At 38.7% G+C, this 17269-nt stretch overlaps 1 long non-coding RNA gene across 1 annotated transcript; it reads left to right on the top strand.

The window, feature by feature from the left end:
- The first annotated feature begins 107 nt into the window (after positions 1–107).
- Positions 108–16820, top strand: LOC135297027 (uncharacterized). The gene is made up of 3 exons (XR_010359035.1): positions 108–3559; positions 9360–9489; positions 11903–16820. It is a non-coding gene; the product is annotated as an uncharacterized LOC135297027 (long non-coding RNA).
- Positions 16821–17269: the final 449 nt, after the last annotated feature.

Genomic DNA, 17269 nt, shown 5'->3' on the forward strand with positions numbered 1-17269 from the left:
AGCTGCGCTTGGGAAAGAAGGAGGCGGCCTGAGCTGCCGGGAGGGCTGGGGCTGGGGTGAGGCCGGCGAGCGCCCGGCCCCGGGAGGGCCCCGGCGGCTGAGCCTCCCCTCGCCTGACCCCTGAGAGCGCCGAGCTGGCTTCCACGATATGGGTGCCTGCAGCTTATTTAGAAAATAAATATCTACCGGTAGGAGACGAGTGGGGTGACTCAGTGGGTAAAGGTGAAAGAGACATTGCAAAGACTTTCAGGACTTTAAAAGTTGTAATATAAGTTTGGTGTTGGTTTTTTTTTTTTTTTTTCCTTTCCACACTCCTTTGAGGTGGGCTATTTCTATGAAGAAAATTCTGCTCACATTACAAAAGGGGGATGTCAGGGGGTTTGACTGTCATTGAAGTTGAAATGAACTTTGTCACCCTGTTTAAATATTTAAGTCTCCTGACACAGGCAAATACATCACGAAGTGCTAAAAAATATATTTAAAAATACAGCTGCCTTTGAGATGAAGCATTTCTATTCCCACTGTATCAGTTCACTTTGCTAAAGCAGCCCTGAGGTACAGAGTATGGCAAGAAACTGTGGACTGGATAGGAAGCTCCACTATCAGAACCTGTGCATTTGCAGGGGTAGCATTTTGTTTTATGCTCTTTTAGCCACTCTGTTGATTTCCAAGAGCTTAAACATCTTATCAATATGCACATGTACCAGTTTTCTTTCTACTTCCAGTAATATTATGTCCTTTTCCCTTAAGTAGCTGTAGTTTTATTATAGTTTCATATTGTTTTGCATACTGGTAATGTTTAGGGGATTTTTTTTTTTTTTTACTTTCTCTTAGCAGTCTCACCTTCCCTGCACACATACAATGTTTCCACTTTTATGTCTGTTTTTGGTTGTATTAAAAGTGCTAATTTAACTCAGAAGTCAGAAAACGATCTTCAAACCTTGTTCTGTAACACGTCTTCACTTTGGATGCAACACTGAGAAACATAATGGATGTACTTTAAAATAAAAGTGGATTTTTTAAAAGATTTATTTTGATAAAATAATTGTCATATGAAAACTTTAATGTGATTCAGGGCAGAAACCAGTTTTATTTATATTGGTGCACTTTGTCTGAGATTATCTCAAAGGGTAATAGCTTCCTGGGCAGCTGCGAGTGTGCAAGGCTAAAGCTGGAGGCACTTGTGTGAGTGGGACCCCTCAGCCACAATTTAAAGTGTTGTCTCAAAAGCAAACCATATGCACCATGCTGACAGCAGACAGTCTCTTTAGTTTCATCCCTTCATGAGGAGGTGGAGGGACTCATGATGAGCACTCTGCTTGAATCTCCTGTGGGCCACAAAAGTGAGAGGCTGGAACTGGAGATTGCCATGAAAAAGACTTGAGTGAACTGAAGGAGACCAGCTCATAGTGGAAATGATACGATAAAGGTAGAACCATAAACTTCCATTTTGCTGATGGTTTCTCCAACTCTGGCCCCACACCAGTTTGGTTTTGGTGGGCTTGGCTGATAACACACACATCTTAATCTCCAAGGGTGTGAAAGATTCTACCAAATCCTACAGCTGATGAGAAGTGAGGCATTTATACATCCTTATAGGTTGCTTTGTACATTTCTTGGAGACAGAAAAATATTCAAGATAGATTGTTCGCAAACATTTTGAGTAAATCCTTCCATATCTGAAGGAGAAGACCATTCAGGTTGTGCCCTATCCTTACAACTTTTTAGTTGTTTTCAGAACAACTGAAAAGTGCATATGCAGCACCTGCTGGGATAAATAGGGGCTGAAAGTTCTCCTAGGTATTGAAAAAATAATCATTCCAGTTTCCTTACTACAGCTCTTTTTTGAGTCTGAAACTATATAAACTATATATCACATATTGACATTTATGTCCTTCAGCAGTGTGACATCACTTGTCACTTAATGTAAATTTGTCCGAGTCATACAAAAGTCAAGTATCTGAAATGTGAGCTCCTAGTTACAAAGAAATATACTCTTACTGACTGACTCATAATTTTTTTGCTCTTATGTTCAAGCTCGTGGAAAATGAATATGCAACCAGGAATTAAGACGGTAGTTAAAACCTACATAAAGAATTTTAAACAAACTGTGCAAACTCTACAAGTCTATGTCCAGATCCCATCTGCTCTCAGTCACAAAAGTATGTAAAATAAGCCCTTCCAATGAGCACAGTGGGATGGGGATTCCTTCAGCGTGACACTGATGTGTTTGACCTGCCCTTGGCCTACAGATGTGTGCCCATGTGTGAGCAGCGAGGATGCTATCTGCCTGAAAAGGTATATGCAGGATAAACACATTGGGCTGGTGTTTCAAGCAATTTGAAGATAAGTTTTGAGTATACTTTTTAAAGCTGTGACTTTGGTGAAGAAAGCAACTAACATTTTTAATCTGTCACACCCCCAAAGACATCTCTTTGTCCGTCCATCTGTCTTGCTTTGTTTTCAGGCTGTTTTGTTGTGAAAGTGTTTTTAGGGATACCCTGTGGGATATATGTTGTGGAATATGTGGTGGGATATATATTGTGTTTGAGGTGATGACTCTGTGGTCCTCCTGTGCATACCAGAAGTGAATTCCTTTCTAATTATGCACACCAGCTGCTGTCCAAGTTCTGTCTCCTGCACTAACATGTTTCTGCACTGGGAGAAACACTTTGTTCACATCTGGGGAGTAGCTGATGTAATGAGTCATGATTGCAGAGGACAAATCCTAAGCATAATTCAGACTAGTTGTATGTGTGAATTTGAAAGTGCAGGCTAAAATCTTAAATATTACCTTGTCTTTAATAGGATGCCAGCGGAGGAAATGGAGTAATGGTGTGATGTCTTCTCAGCAAAGAGGCTGTTCTCATGTAAATCAACTTTCTTGAGATTAGCTGTTGTAAACTTGGATACTTGGATTATGCTTGTGACTTTTGGTCACCAAATATGCATAGATTACTCTAAATCTAACCACAGAGGGAAGAGAGCATTTTTGAAAACAAAGATGAGTTGTGCAAGGAGAGAAGTGTTCAAAGGAAGCCTGAATCTAGGCCCATCTGTAGTGATCTCAGAGGAGATGTGGGAAAGGGAGACATTGTTGTGTGGGTGATGGGGATGTCTAGAAACTCCTCTGATAAGGAATGTGATCACTTCTATGTCTCTGCACAAATGATCAGAATTAAAGCAGAGGGAACATTTGGAAGAGGGCAGATGTGAGTAGCTCTGTTAAGAGGATAGCAGAAAAAGAAATAGGAAAATAGGAAAAGTGGTCTTCAAATAGGAAGAGAGTAAAGATAAAGTGTTAGGTCAAATTATTTTGAGTCATGAATAGTTAGTTTGTTGTCTTGTGTTTATTGGAACAAAAATAAGGTAGAAAAGTAGAAATTCTATGCTGAGCTCATGAATCCTCATATATAAAACAGGTGCAAGCTGGGAAGGTGTTCTCAAGCCCTAGATTTGCAACTGTGATAGAGGTGCAGACAACATGAAAATCGGTTTTTATTTTCAGCTTTGGTCACTGATGTAGATAAGAGAGTGTATGTGAACATCTGTGTGTTTGGTAAGTATGTAAGTAAAATAACATACAGTGAATTTACCTCAAGTTTTCATTAAAGTGTCACCTAGCTTTGCGCAGCAGATGTATGTGTGAACAGAATAAAAAGGGAACAAAAACCCTTAAGTTGTTTTACTTCATTGTTATCTAAATGTTTTGCACTCAAACAGCACAGAACATTATTTATTGAACTTTGGATATATAGGAGGGGGTGGAGGTTATGGCATGTCTTCTTGTAGGTCAGCTGCAGAAATCACAGCCATGGATCTTCCAATTTCTGCCCGATTTTGATTCCAACAATTCACACTATCATAGCATTTTATCTTTTTTTATTTTAAAAAGGAAAAGGAGAAAAGATTTGACAATGCAATTTAAAGAATGTATTTGGACTAAGTTACAGAACTAGAGTATTTGAACCATTGTTTGCAAGCCACTGAGAACACAGTGCCTCCTTTTAGATAATAGTGATTTTATCCTCATCAACAAATTATGATGGTGGGACCTGGGTACTGTCCAGTACAATGATATGGAAAAGAATATCACATAAGTTATTTCCCCATTGGTTGGAATCTGAAAAATCAAAAATTCAGGGGAAATCCAGTCAGTTTGTTCATTCAGCGACCATGTGGATGTGGTGAATTTTTGGGGATGAACAGGGTCAGAAGATGAGCAAGTCTATATCTGTTTCAGAGTGCCTGAGCAAGTACAGAAAGTCCAAGGTACCATTCTTACAGGGGAAAAAAAAAAAAGTAAAAAGCCCATTCTTAAGAAAACCCAGCAGCAATGGAATCCGTTTGGATTTAGGAAAACTAAGTAAAGAGCATAGGAGGCAGGACCGGCTTCATTCATAATCTGAGTCAAGATTTTGTCAGTGGGATTGTCTGATGGATGAGAATGCATTTCACATCATAGGCATGGGAGACCCTGTGTGGCTCCACGACAATGGAGACTTGGTGGCTTTACTTGGCTCTGAGATCTCTGTCTTGGTAAGAATTTTGCCTTCCACCAGTACGAGACCACTTTCTATAACTGTGCCCCTTTCCTAAGGAAAACTGATTGTGTTCTCTATGTATCTTGGGAATACATACTGATAGCCAGAATCATACCACTTTCTACAGGAAAAGTGCATGAAAGTGAGGAAAATGACCCTATTGAGTCTGGCTACATGATCTTTTGTCACAAACAAGAAGTTTCAGTAGCAAAATCACAAAGCAAAAATACGTTGACCTTTCACAAAATGAAGCCTGTATTTGGGTAAGAAAAGGCAGAAAAATTTCAAAAGTAGTTTGGCTTGATGAAGTCATGGTTACCACAAGCATAGATGAGGTGTGTGGTTCAGCATTGGCTACAGTCAGTGCAAGCAAATCTCACACCACAGAGGCTAAGATGAGAAGTAGGCCCAAAGAAGCTTGTGTGCTGGTTCAGCAAGTTCCAGTTTTGTCAGCTTCAGGGGCAGCATCCCACCTCAGGATTCCTACCTTGAAAGTTAGTATTTCTGCTGAATTTCTGGGTGCTGGGTAAGCAGATGGCCTGTTTTCTTCTTTCCCATCTTCCTTCCTTCCTGTCCCACATAAAGCAGGTTGTGGTGAGGTTACTCTCCCTTTCTTCTTTGCTGAAACTTGGAAGCAGCTCTGCCACCTCCTTCCACCCATTCTGCCTCTGAGCTGTTAGAGGTGTTGCTGCCTGACTTCCTCCCTCTCTCCAGGCTGTAGGGGTTGTGTGTGGGCAGGGTTGTGTGTGTGTATCCTTCCTTCCTCCTCATCCACCCCCATTTCCTTGCAATAATGCAGTCCCCTGATGGTCTGAGTCAGCCATGCCTTTCTACCTCCCAAAATACTCCCATTCTCTCTATGGAAAAGTCAGGCTGACAAATGAGGATTGGACTCCTGTAGACCAACACTTGGGTCAGTCTAACCATGTGACCATGATACTTATTAAACATATAAGGGACAGGAATTCTCTAGGAGCCCAAAATGAGGTACTGGGACATGCTCAGCTCTCAGAATGAGAGTTTTTCCTAGACTTTACCAGATATTCCCTTTCTTGAAGATAAGCATATGCTTCTGAGCAGGGTCCTGTCATTAAATGGTCAAATGTGAGAGGCCTGTCATCTCTAGCAATAAGAGGGGAGGATGGCTTTGGTGAACATATCATTACTCTCTAATATTGACTTATACTTATGGAATACAAGTTTGGAGTAATCAGTTTGACATTCTGTGCTGTCTGCTTCTTTTGGCCAGACTTCTTGCTTTGTTCACAAAGCTTAAAGGAAGAGAAATATTAATGAAATTTTAAATTCTCTTTCCAAGGAAGTAAGGTGCAGTCTTGTTTTACTTTTTAGGAAGTTTTACCTAAATAAAAGGACATCAAAGGGAATATGCCTTTTGTTTGGTTGGTTTTGTTATATGTTTTATAGCTTTGTCTGCTATTCAAAGACCTAAACAACTTTACTGGGATCAATAGGAAGCACTGATCCATCTCTCAGCCTTGCCCAGATTTCTCCCATGTGGCAGCTCCAGAGCTTTAACTCTCCAGGTGGACTGTGTCTGGCTCCAGGTAAAGTTTGTCAATACTTTTCATCTGACACAGTATTCATATTTTTCATATACATTAAAAATACAGGTTCAGCAGTCTGAGAATTTGATTTCATGTTATCAAGTTACTTGTCCAAACCAACCAAACAAAAAGTAACTTCCCTTAAACTCCTTAACATAAATTGGAAGACATATTTTGTTTTTTCATTGCAATACTTTAAAATAAATGGTATCTTTTTCTGGTTTGAATATACTATACATGTTAAATTTTCATTGAAATGTGTTTCTAAAAAGTAAATAAAATCAAAATGAAATGTCCACTTCAGATTAAGTTAAATATTTCACATAGTTTAAAATGTTGTTTAAAAAAAGCTTCTATTTGCCCAGTGTTTTTCACTTTTTCTGGTTTTCCTGTGAATGGAAGCATCGACAACCACAAAACTTTAGATTCTGACTCTTTGACTTAACTTCATTCCTGGAAAAAAGTCTGGTTTTCTGGCACTTATAAGTAAGGTCCTACAGCTAGTATTAGTGCTTATTTTCCAGGATTTTAAGATGCCAGATTACATAACAGATAAAACATGCAAGTCAAAATATAACAGATTAAACATACAAATCAAGCAGATTAAACAGATTAAACATACAAGTCAAAAGACAGAGTAATTCAAAATAGAAAAATATCTACTGCTATTTCCTCACTTGATTGGTTCTACACTTTTGAGTGTTCTTTAAGACTCAGTGAGCCTCTTTTTTTGTGAACATTTCTCTTTATTCTGACCCTCCTACAATTTCCCACACCAAGTAACTTTTGATCTACTGATCAACTCTATATCAAGACATCAGGGAGTTCATTGCTCTGTAGTCTAGGCTAAAAAAGAAGCCTTTTTTTTGGCTTCAGATGTCCATACTGATCTTACAAGTAAGGCACAGATGCTTAAGATCATTCTTTTTCAAATTAGCCAAAAAACCAGACACATGCTGCACCACAAAGCCACCTGTACGTCATAGTGTCTGAAAGAAATCAATGTAGAACTTGAAAAGGTGTGGTGGGTTAATCCTGGCTAGCAGCCAAATGCCCAACCAACTGTACTCCACCTCCTCAGTTGGACAAGGGGAGAAAATTAAAAAAAAAAAAAAAAAAAAAATGAGAAAGCTTGTGGGTTGAGGTAAGGACAGGGAGATCAATTGTCAATTACTGTAATTGGCAGAACAGGCTCAACATTGTAAAATGAATTTAATTTATTGCCAGTTCAAATAGGTTTGGGTAGAGGGAAACGAGAACACAAATACTAAAACAAATCCTTTGCTTCCCCCATTCCCAGGCTTAATTTCCTCCTTTTAGTCCTGACTCCTCTCACGGCCCCACTGACCATTGTAGGGAATGCAGGTAACATTTAATGCATAACACTTTCTCTCTGCTGCTCCTTCCTCCTCACACTTTTCCCCTGCTCCAATATGAGTCCTCTCCATGGGCTGCAATCCTTCAGGAAGAAACCTTCTCCAGTGTGATCTCTTCCTGGGTTGCTGTTCCTGCAAGAATGTCTAACCGCTCTGGTATGGTTCTCTCCTCAGGCTGCTGAAGAACCTCCACCTCTGACACTGGTGTTTCCTCTATTGTTTCTCACTCCTTTTTTCCCCCTCATCCTCCTCCTCTGGCTGTCCAATGTTTTCTACCTATTCCTAAATATGTTTTCACAGACAGCCCAGATTCCCTGATGGGCTCAGCTGTGTCCTATGGTGTGTCTGCTGGGGAGCTAACTGGAGCTGTGTCCAGCATGGGGCAGCCCTCAGCCTTTTCTCACAGAGGTCACTCCTACAACCATCCTGCTGCCAAACCCTTGCCAAACACAACCAATACAGTGGTTCATGTGTGGATTTGCCAAATAATCCTTTCCTGTTCCTCTCTTTTTCCCGGGAAACTGTAGGAACACTGCAATGGAGGTTGGCAGTGCTTGTCACGACTCCAGCAACGTATAGAGGGAGGACATGCAATGAGAGAGGCATTTTGTGTACCTGTCTGAGACTTAAAAGCTCCCCAGATCTGGGAAAGTTATAAGTTACTGAAATTAGCTCATGCTGAAAAATGCTTGATCACTAATGGCAATAACAGCTATGTCACGTGTTCACCCCAGAGATGCCCAAGGACACTCACCTGTAGTGTACGAAAAAGGAAGAGACCGGAAATGTATTAGTGCTGTATAGATAAAATATTTAAATGGTTATAGCTAGATGGACTATAGAGATAGTAATCTGATATATATGCATGCACTGTACATTTTTATACTAGAGTTGCAGCATAAATGACCCCATTAAATCCTGTTACTTTCCTAATCCAATAAGCACTTAATCTCATTGCAAGTGTTGGAAATAATTATTCATTTATACACTTGTTTTTGCCACACATTTTATGTCAACAAGGAGTGTGCCTTTGACTAATCAGTTAAAACAGCTGGCGGATAAAGGAGTCAATGAGAACTGAGAATGTGCTATTTCTGGGAAGAAGACTATTGGTAGTTTTTCTTTGGTCTGAGATGTTATTGATTCTGCAAGAAATGTTGTATTATACACAGAGAAAAGGCTCTACTCAGTGTTAACAATCACCAGGACAAAGGTGAAAAGCAAAAAGCTTTGTACTTCTCAAGCTGCCTCACCCTGCTGCCTTACTTGACCCTAACTCTTTGAATTTTATGGCTGTGAAGAGGTAGAAGGACTCCACCCTTTTTCAACATTCTACACTTCTCTTACCTCTCAAGTGTTTGCCATACTGAGTTGGGTGAAGAACGTAGTATAAAAGACAGATGTGTGGGTTTTCTGGTTGACAATTCTTTTCCAAAAGAGGAAATGCTCTTGAAGACCATTGCAAAGATAATCTCATTCTTTTGTACTCCTGTGGGAGCTGTAGTAGATAGAGTGATTCTATCCTGCTTACCAAGAACCAGTTTCATGGTCAGGTGTTTTTAAGTTTGCTCAGTTCAATGCTCTCCCACTCTTCTTCACTCATCTTGGACACACTTCACTCCCCTCTTTAAAAGCAATTCACATGCAAGCCAGGATTTAGGCTGGGCTTACTGTTCTATCCCAGCAGTGTTGTAGGACATGGGTGAAAATGGATTCTTTATCTCTTGCTGGATGAGGACCTTTCTCCAGACCAATATGGTGCCACTTGTGGCAGCTGCAACTTAGGGGCAAGGAAGCAAAAACTAAATGAATAATGTTGCACTGTGGATTTTTTTCATTCCAACTTGCCACACTTCTGTCTGTGTTTGTTACAGCTGTAGATGCATTTTTTTTTTGTCACTGAAGAGAAGTACTGGCCTTTGTCAGAAGAATGGGAGAAAAAAAGTTGATGCTTTTGCTGTCACAGTTGTGGTCTGGAACATAATGCAAGTATTAAAACATCAGGTAAGAAAGGAAATATTTTAAAGCTTAAGGAATACTTTGGAGTAGAAAAGTTTGAAGGTATTTTTAACACAGGTGTTTCTGTAATGGTGCTATACCGTATGAGGAAACTTCTCAGTTCTTCAAGGCACTCACAATAGGTGTAACACCTTTGCAGAATGATTGCTTAGAAACTCTTGCTGTAATGTAATAAAATGAGGAAGACTTGTAAAATCTACTCCTGCTAAAGATATTTCCCTTTTCACAGTCTGTGTTTTTCACATAAGTGTTTATTTCAGTATTTGTACTAACAACCTTCTTATAAAAAGATTAAATCAGATTTGAAATTTTAGGTTACCTTCTGCTTCTCAAGTAACTCCACTGCAAATATTAAGAATAGGAAATAAAGGAGATGTCCACATTGAAAAGGTGTCCCAAGGTGTGTTCATTAAGACAAAACTACTGCAAAGAATCATACAACTTGTCCATCTGTTCCATCATTTATAACCAAGAAATGAAGAAAAGATCCAAACCTCTCCTATCTCAAAGTACTGTAGACATGGCCATGATAGATGTGCTATTTTAGCTATTTTAGCTTTCAAGATCAATTATGATAATAGAAGAGGGACAATACTGAGAAACGTTGATGAAAATTTCAGGACATCTTAGCACAGTTCTTATACCTTTGAGTAGAAAAATTGTTCTCTTTGAATCTTTATATTGTCCCATCACCTTCAGATAATGTTTTTAGAGTGAATGCTGGGTAAAATTGCAGGTTGTCTTCCTTACCTTTCTGCCTTCTGTCTATTGTAGCAAGGCATTTGAAAAAGGAAAAAACATGTTTTCCTTCCTGGAATCATGTTACAGACATGATTCCTGAGGATAAGTGGTGTGACAGTATCTCAGATTAAAATCTGATTGCATTGAAATGTAGGGACATGCTCTGCCATGTGCAAGTATCCCCTGTCAGAGCACAGTGGTGTGACACTTGGAATGACACCGAAAACTATTGAAAGACCCTGATCAGGCCTTCATATTGTGAAATGTTATTTCTTTTGGAAAAGAAAAATTTGGAAAATCTTATTTGTGTTCTTTGTAGATGTAACTGACTGGTTTTCAGCCAGAATAAGCAGAGAGAGGACCAGATTTGGGTCTTGGGTCAATGACATAATTCCTCCAACCTCCTGGCAAATTTAGCTGAATTATGTTATTCATAATGTAGTCTGTGAATGTTTGTTCCTGTTTTAAGATACTTAAATGGCAATTTAAAATAATACAGCATTTTGGAGACTTATGGGCAACTATCCTATATCATCTGGAATCCTTGTAGGTAGGGTAGTACCTGAAGGGTAGTTCCATGTACACATATTCTGACCTGGAAAGGTGGAATGCTTTGGTTTGCATCTTATATCCTTTTTTTGGGCATAAATCTACAGATTGCTTCAATCAAGACATGTCAGTGCAAGCTAAACAATCAAAAAAGTCAATTATTAAATATGTTTATCTTTGTGCAAGTATAAGAGTCAGGAAGAAAATTATGAAAACCTAAATTGCATGTGAGGAAGAAAGACCCTTGATATTAGTCTGTAAGAAGTGATTCCTCTCAGTGGCTTAAGCAACACTATTAGGGAGACTGGGTGTCAGAGCCCATATTAAAATGGAAAATGGAAAGAGTATGTGATTGATTGGTTAATCTGCTGAACAACACTGACTCATATTAATAAGGTTAGAATCCTATGTGTGGCCTTATAAAACCAGGTTTGTGTTTGCAGCTCTGACCTTCCCCTACTGGGTGACCTTGAGCACATAGCATTGCCCAATGCTTGAGTTTTCCCCTTAAAATGGCAGTGTTATTTCCTCACCTTTGTAAACTTCTATGAAAGCAGTTAATAAAAAGCTTTTCACATGCTTTGGGTATTATTCTTACTACTGATGTATTACTGGAGCAATTCTTGTTGGTTATAAGGGAAGAAAATTTCTCTGCCAACATGCAGCCAGCAGAGAACTTGTAGGTGCTGAGTGGTTTGAGGTCAGATCAGCAGTAACTATAGGTTTTCAGAAGTCTTAAAAGCTGCTTCTTGTAGCAGGAAGGGCAATGAGTATCCCAAGGGAAAAAAAAAAGGTGACAAACTTTCTTTGTATTTGGCTTGCACCAGTCAGAATATCTGTGAAACACAAAGGTCAAGCAACTTATTTAAAAAGAAACCCTATGTGAATCTGAGATTAGTCTTGACATTTTTAAAACCTCAGAAAATTAGGGGAAGGGCTGCAACCCTGAGGATTGTGGTCTCTTTAGGCTGACTGGAGGAAAGATTATACTAAACATTTTGAGACCTGACTGATCCATTCTGTATTAGAGAAGATTTACAAGATCCTTAGAGAGTGCTTGAAACATCTGACTGAGAGAGAGTCTGTGGACTTTGTGCTTTCTTGGTAGGGACTCTCAAGGGCACCATTAAGGAATCAACTATTGTGATTGATGGAAAAATAAAGAAATCGAAGAAGAAATGAAGACAAACTACAATGTGGACTTTTTCCTGCAGTCCCATGATATCTTCAGCATTAAGTGATTTTGGCAGATAATTTCTACTATGAAGCATGTGGATAGCCAGAAGGCTATTAAGAGAGAATGATACTATAATATAAGCATGGAGGATTCTTATAGAGTGTATCTTTCGCTCATTCAAAGTACATGATGAAAAATGATGTGTCCAGAGTGCTAACAAATTATAACAAAGTGCAAATTTTCCACATGTATATATTTTTATGTATGTATATATATATATATATATATATATATATATATAATGTTAAACCACCTTTACTATCATAAGCTGGCATTTTCTCCCCCACCCTGTGCTATTTATTTCCTATTTATAAAAATAATTCCAACTGCATCTTTTAGCTAATCCTAGCTAGCTCCATATGCAGGCTGACAATATGCCTGAGGTGATAATATGTCTGGTCAGTTAGACCAGTGTGTGGTAGATGTAAAATCCTTAAATGGGAATGCAGGATTCTGATGGAATAAGACCCCATGTTCACTTTGCACAGATGAAAATGATCTCATCATGTGCAAGACGATAGTGGATAAGGCTCCTCCTTTCTTCCTGGTACAAATTAAATTTGAGTGATGTAATGAATATATAAACATGCAGCTAGATGGATTCACTCTCTCTCCCACCCATCTTTATCATTTACAGACTCATCTTACTAGTTTGGCTTTCCATGTTCTATGAATTATTTGTGAACAGATAAATTAATTTAATTACTTTTTAAAAATTATAATTGTGTTTGTGAAACCTTCCTGAAGAATTGTTGTAAGCCTTTGGATTACTACAGGGCTGTGCTCACTGTAGTGTTACTGGTCACCTCTGCGGCACAGGAGAGCTACCAGTCTCTTGAACAATTCCAAACACAGTGTAAATATAAAGCTTCTATTTCTATCTTTAGAGAGGTTTATGTGCCCAAAACATCTGGATTTTTTTCCATGCTACCATAGGCTTGTTAGAAGGCTTTCCTTCTCCCTGTTAGCTATGTCGAGTTTCTGTGCTTTGACTGTGATCATTATGAGAACATATCACACCCGAAAGCATGTTCATTTTCCACGTTTTCATTTTGCCCAGGGAAAGAATACAAGAGCAATTTGAAGAGCTAGATGATACAGACTGGCATTCAAAATGCCATTTTGCTGGTGCTTATTTTAAACCTTGTTCTTCCTGGGCCAAATCGGACTGACTTCAGTCTGTAACAAGCTCCTTTCAAGGTGTATCTACTTGCATCTGTGCCAGTTCTCTGGGCAGGAGTGGTACTAGCTGCAGTAACGTCAATAGTGGTGCCAATAATTTTATCTGTGTTAAAGCCAATGCTGTGGCCTTAGATTTAAAAAGCAAAAACCAAACACAATTCTTCCTCATGGCAGAGATTATGTCAGGCACAGTACAGAAGTATTTAGAGTGCCATTTTATGAGTTATTGGTACACATTTTTTCCTATCACTATTACAGAACACGTACTGAAGAAGTACATGGATCAACATTGATGAAAAAATGCTTAACACTTATTTGTATGTCCTAAGTAGGAATAGTTCTGGATACTAAATAAAGGCATTTCTAAGACCCTGTATTTGCAGGTGAAGAGGGAATTTGGCTGAAGCCAAGCAAATGTTTTTGTGCTGCCTTTGTTTAGATCAATTTTGTCTACTCTGCACTCCGTATCTAGGTTTCCAGTCAACTTCACACACAGAGAACAGACATACAAATCTTGGGGAGAAATAGAAAAGATTTATTCTATTTGCTTTCACAGAACGAAGATGTTAGTGTATGCAGAGTTGGGATAGGTTCCTATCGTGACAGAACAAAACTGACTTTTCAGCTAGTGCCTTACCATGGCAATCTGCTTCAAAGGAGCAACTGTCATTTTTGATAAGGATAGTGAGAATTACTGTCATCTGGAGAGATCACTATGCCTCTGGGTTGTATAGTATGTTACAACAGAAAAATTTATTCTTTAAGAGATAAATAACTATTCCACTACAAAATTTTATTTCTGGTTTTGAAAAGACGCAGTTTGTACCCTGCATGATTATTATGTAGCTCCTTAGCTAGCTCTCTTTAAATATAAACTTGTGATATGCTTTTTTTAAAGTATATATATATGGCAGAGAGTCAGGCAGAAAAAGCAGCTAGTTAGTGGAAACCTTCACAGGGCAAGTGGATTTGGGGAGGGTGCATGCAGACCACATGCCTCCCCACAGCCAAGAGCCAAAGAAGCAGCTTGCAGTCTCACAGAAGCCGCGCAGCTGAGCGAGTTATTATGGAGAGCTTCTCTGTGGCTGAGCCAGTAAGAGCTGGGTGCTAAACTTGTTTCCGCTTGAAGTTGCTCTTTGCATACTTGTTAAGGCAGAATGTTCTACCTTTTCACCTCTGCAATACTGGGTGTGAAACATGAGCCTCTAGGTGTTTCCTGGCTGGCAAGAATTCAATGGTAATAAAATTACTAGTAGAATAAATGTTTCAGAGGCAGTTATCCTCTCTCACCTGTTTGTAATTTTTTATTAATTATTACAAATGTGTTTAAGTACTCTACCTGATTTTAATCTGCTGTATTCCCAGGATTTACATATAAAGGTCTTTTTCCCACAGAATAATGAATAATCACATATGTCAGGGTGTGGTGTTAAAATACTGAAGGTTGGTGATACACCTACTAGCAATCGCTCATTTTGTAAAAGGCTGGGTTCTAGAAGTAGTTTGCTTTTTATGGCTTTGATCCAAAATTCTGTTGAAATCAGACTCTTATTGAGTTAAAAAGCTACGGATCTAGTCCCAAATGTTCTTTTATGGGAAGTGTTTGTAGTGCCATTGTTAACAATATATGCAGCACTGGGCATGTGAACTGTATAAGTAGAAATTTTACTTTTCCCAAAGCTCCTGCTTGCTTTTATGCATTCTTTGCTCAAGCAAACAGCAGGTGGCTTACATGAATAGTGGGGTTAATGAGACTACTTAAGTGAGCAAGAGTGGAAAAAAAATTGCAAACTGGTCCTCTATTTCAGAGAATTGAGGACTTGCTAGATAGAGCTGAGAACTGTAAAGGATTAATATTATTATATATTGAAAGAAAAGCTGACCAGGATGGAGGTGGCAGAGGGGAGGAGGGTTTGTTTTTCCAGGAACAGCAGAGCTAATGAGATCTAATGCTTTTGTTTCTTAATCCCTGAACTGAATTAATCTCCCTCCCTTCCCATGTGATGTCATCCCCTAGGTGCAGGGAAGCCGCAGGGCAAGATGCAATGCTGCCTGGTCAGCCAAACAGAGGGTGAGGCAGCCTAACTTAGCAGTGCCTCCCCTTAGTAGAGGTACTAACCTTGTCCCTGCTCTCCTACCCCTTTCAATTCTCATGAGTTATAAAGAAACCTAGTTATCTTTTTCATTTCAGATTGGATTGAAATAGGACAATGAACTCACAAGTTATTTGGGAGGCGAGAAGAAAAGATAATACAATTGTGTAGTCCATTTTCTTACCAACAACAAAAATTATCCTGAACTCCACTTGGTTGAACATATAATTCTCCATTCAGATCCCATAACAACATGGCCTTTATGAATTTCTGAATACTTTACTTTCAGAATAATATACCTCAAAAAGAGTAAGCCCTAATGAGTGATAAAGTAGGAACTGGATCATGTGGATAATAGTTGTGATTTCTCACTATGCCATATTTATGCCAAGCAGCATGTTACCTTTGCTGCCAAACAGGGAGGATGAGGAGGAAATATTTTATACAGTTTTAGGTTTTGTTCTCTTTTTCGATTTTCTCTTCCATCTCAATATTACTGATTTGACAAGATGCAAAGAACAAAAATACCAACCTACTGCAAGAAGTGAATTTTACACTGGGCCTATAATATCTGTAAAGGAAACAGTTTGTAAGTAACTGAAGCCTTGATGGGATTTGAGAAGATTGGATTTTGAATGTCAATGGATCTCAAACTGTAGCTACACAGCTGGATGCCAGTGTTATCTGGGCAAGTATCAAGTAGGATTTCACAGCATAGTGGCTACTTAAAAAATTCCCAACACTCTTGCCTAGCAGACAAGATTTATAAATATGAACAGTTAGTGTTTGAAAGTTAAGGAAGTCACAAAGACCCAGCAACAAAGCAATCCAACAGAGGAATCTTCTTCCCACTTTTAAACTCAGAAAGTGATTGCTCTCAAGCAAAAGTGACATCAAATGCTTTTTTAGATAAAAGGCAGTACAAATAAGAAAGATCCTCCAGGAGAGGCTTTAAAGTGTCTTTCAAAATTAGCAAGCACAAAAAGCCCATAGGTCAAGAATCAAGTCCTCTCCTGTAATCCGTGTTCACTCAGATAGCATTTCAAGCTCAAGCTCCTGGAACTGACCTTCAAAAAGTCATTTCTTCATGAAATGCATGTTATTCTATTGTCGCTATTCATCCACCTCTAAACACCTGGCATCAGGCAAAGTTCAAGGGAATCAAACATTGAACTGACCCCTTGAGGGGGAAAAAAGTAAGAGCAGCACCAGGACTGGACAAAAGGCTGGAAAATGGACATTGATATGTGGAGCAGTGAGTATTGTGTGGTCACTGATCTTGACAATTACTAAGTTTGGAATAAATTGTGCTATAAAAATTAATATACTCATTGTACATATATTATGTGTAAACACAAGCATTTTCTTGCTGATGAGCCTTGCATGTTGCTTGGAATTAGCTAATATAAGAATTAGTAGAAATTGTATCCCTACCAGTGCCTCCTTCAATTTTGTGCTTGAAAACAATTTCAACAATTTATGAAGTGGAAATACACAATAAAGGTAACTTGTAAAAATTACTGACTCATAAAAGTGAGCAGAGACAAAGAATGATTTCTGAATTTTATATTTTATATCCTTGCCATATGAATTGCAATTTCCTCTTACTGGAGTCTTTTCTGATGTGCAGCAATGCAAGCCTCAAGTGACTTGAGTCTGGGGAAGTCCTGACACAGTTTTCTGAAAATCTCTTTCTATTTTCCATTAACAATGATGGCAGCTCTGATCTTCCCCACAAGATCACATTTAAGTATTCAGTGGCTATTAATAAAGACTTGATTGGATTCTAGTCACAATAGTTGTCATAAATTCAAGGTTTGAAAGCTTTGGGTTAATATGGATTAAGATGTCAAAGGTCAGGAGACAAACTGAAAATAAAGAAAATTCATCACAGATGTAATATTTTTTTTCTTCAACTAAAAACTATAGTACAGTTATTGAGAAATCAGATTAATGAATATGT

This window comes from Passer domesticus, chromosome 1 (genome assembly GCF_036417665.1).
Source record: "Passer domesticus isolate bPasDom1 chromosome 1, bPasDom1.hap1, whole genome shotgun sequence".
Lineage (NCBI taxonomy): Eukaryota > Metazoa > Chordata > Aves > Passeriformes > Passeridae > Passer > Passer domesticus.